Source organism: Morus notabilis, unplaced genomic scaffold (genome assembly GCF_000414095.1).
Source record: "Morus notabilis unplaced genomic scaffold, ASM41409v2 Scaffold1194, whole genome shotgun sequence".
Taxonomy (NCBI): Eukaryota; Viridiplantae; Streptophyta; class Magnoliopsida; order Rosales; family Moraceae; genus Morus; species Morus notabilis.
In genome coordinates this window covers 73197-75816 of record NW_010358058.1, presented here as the reverse complement: position 1 = coordinate 75816, position 2620 = coordinate 73197, and the positions used below count along the sequence as shown (strand labels likewise).

The 2620-nt window shown below is 37.0% G+C and overlaps 1 non-coding gene across 1 annotated transcript; it reads left to right on the top strand.

The window, feature by feature from the left end:
• Positions 1-1502: 1502 nt before the first annotated feature.
• On the top strand, positions 1503-1606 carry LOC112090292. The gene has a single exon (XR_002901580.1). It is a non-coding gene; the product is annotated as a small nucleolar RNA R71 (small nucleolar RNA).
• The last annotated feature ends 1014 nt before the right edge of the window (positions 1607-2620 follow it).

Below are 2620 nucleotides of genomic sequence, written 5' to 3'. Positions count from 1 at the left end.
AAAATCACCTCCTCCTCTTGTACTCTTAGGCGAAGTTCACCCTTTTACACATCAATAAGAGCCCGACCGGTTGCCAAAAATGGTCTCCCAAGTATAATGAAAATTTCCTCGTCTTCTTCTATATCCAAGACAATAAAATTGGCCGGAAATATAAACTTATCAACCTTGATGAGTACATCTTCAATAATTCCTCTTGGGTGTTTGATGGAGCGATCGCCAATTGTAATGAGACCATAGTTGGTCTTGCTTCTCCTAGTCCAAGCTTTTTGAAAATTGACAAAGGCATTAAGTTAATGCTTGCACCTAAATCGCATAGTGCCTTTTCAAAAATAGAATTTCCAATAGAACATGGGATGGTAAAACTCCCCGGATCTTTAAGCTTCTGAGGCAACTTCTTTTGCAAGATGGCACTGCACTCTTCAGTAAGTGCAACTGTTTCATAATCCTCAAGTTTTCTCTTGTTTGACAGGATATCTTTCATAAACTTCACATAGCTCGGCATTTGTTCAGGAGCTTCGGCGAATGGGATGTTTATGTGCAATTTCTTAAAGATGTCCAGAAACTTTGAAAATTATTTATCAAGCTTACTTTTCCGAAGGCGTTGAGGAAAGGGGATACTTTGTGATGGCTCCACCGGCAAATGTTGTTGAGCTGTAGGAATTTCACCACTATTCTCCAAAGATTGATCTTTGGGTGACGAAGCCTCTTCATTACTTTTGCTAGACTTCTTAGGCTTTGGGAGTGTATTTAATTCTTTCCTGCTTCTCAAAGTAATGGCCTTGCATTGCTCTATTGGATTCACCACCGTTGTACTTGGCAAATTACCTTGTTGACGATCATTTAGCATGTTAGCCAATTGACCGATTTGCACCTCTAAGCTTCTGATCTGAGCCGATTGATTTTAGAAATTTGTCCTGGTTTCATTCATAAATTGTGTGTGAGAGGTAGCCAATTGAGCCATTGCATCTTCTAGATTCACCTTCTCCTCTTGTGGTAGGTTACTCTGTTTGGGTTGCAACACATTTTGAGTGTTTCTCTAAGACAAGTTTGGGTGATTACGCCATCCTTGATTATTGGAGTAAGGATTGTTCTGTTGCCTATTAAAATTTTCTACATATTGAGCCTGCTCCATTTGTACCTGTGCAAAAGGGTTGTGAGCTTGACATTCAGAACCTTGATGAGGCCCATTACAAAATTCACAAACTGGAGATAATGCTTGGATGGCATTGGCAGTCAGATGATTATTTTGTAATTGTTTGGAAAGAAAAGCAATTTGGGCCATGAGTTTAGTGATGGCATCTATCTCATGTACTCCGGCTGTCTTCTTTGGTATGCTTCTTTCACTAGGTCACTGGTAATTATTGGTTGCCATATCTTCTAGCAACTCATATGCTTCATCTTCATTTTTCTTCATTAATGCTCCTCTTACAGATGCATCGATTAGAGTTCTTATAGTGCCACTCAACCCATTATAGAAATTATGGACTTGCATCCATTTAGGTAGACTATCATGAGGACATCTTCTCAGTAACTCCTTGTATTTCTCCCATGCTTCATATAGAGTTTCACCTTCATATTGAGCAAAATTGTTGATCTCGATGCGCATCTTCGCTGTTTTAGCCGATGGGAAAAACTTAGAAAGGAACTTTTGAACTAAGTCTTTCTAACTAGTGATCGAATTTGGTGGTAGTGAATTCAACCAACTTTTTACTTTATCTCTCAAAGAGGAAGGAAACAAACGAAGGCGAAGAGCTTCATCATTAACTCCATTGTATTTGACAATATCGTAAATCTCCAGAAAATTTACGATGTGAGCATTAGGATCTTCATTCGGCAATCCATTAAATTGGATCGCTTGAATCATTTGCAACATTACCGGCTTCAATTCAAAATTATTCGCCTGAATAGCAGGCCTCCTGATCACTGATTGAACACCGGTTGGTCGCAATACATAATCTCGCAATGCCATTGGCTGATTAACCACCGGTGGATTGTTCAATGGTATGTTGTTGTTGTTGTTCTCATTTATTGCCCCTTCAGGATCAGCTATAGTTTCTTGCGACTGAATGACAGTTTCTCTCTTCTCTTTTCTATTTCTTCGACAAGTACGCTTAATTTTTGAATCAAGAGGAAGTAGAATAATGCTCCCAAACTTTCGCATGCACGTAGAGTAAATTCCTGTAGAGCACAAAACAAGAACAAGAAAATAAATAACAAAATAAAATCCAAAGTAAAACTAGAGTTATTTGGTATCGATATTAGTAAAAACAAAACAATCCCCGGCAACGGTGCCAAAAACTTGTTGTGAAAAATCGTAACGCAAGTATACGCTATCGCAATCAAGTAATATAATAGTGAATAAGAATATCATCCCATGAGGATTGTTGTTTACTAATTACCGAAATTATATTAACCCTAATTTTATTTGAGTAATCGAAAAGAGAGTTTATAAAATTAAGTAAAGTAAAATTAAAACGATTAAATAAATCAAACAATGCTAAGCAATGGAATAAAATTCAATAGATTAAGACTCTAGGGTTTCCGATTTCACCAAAATTAATTATGTTCAAATTCTCATAATTCAAGAAAATTAACATTCAATTTTATACTAACAGTAATT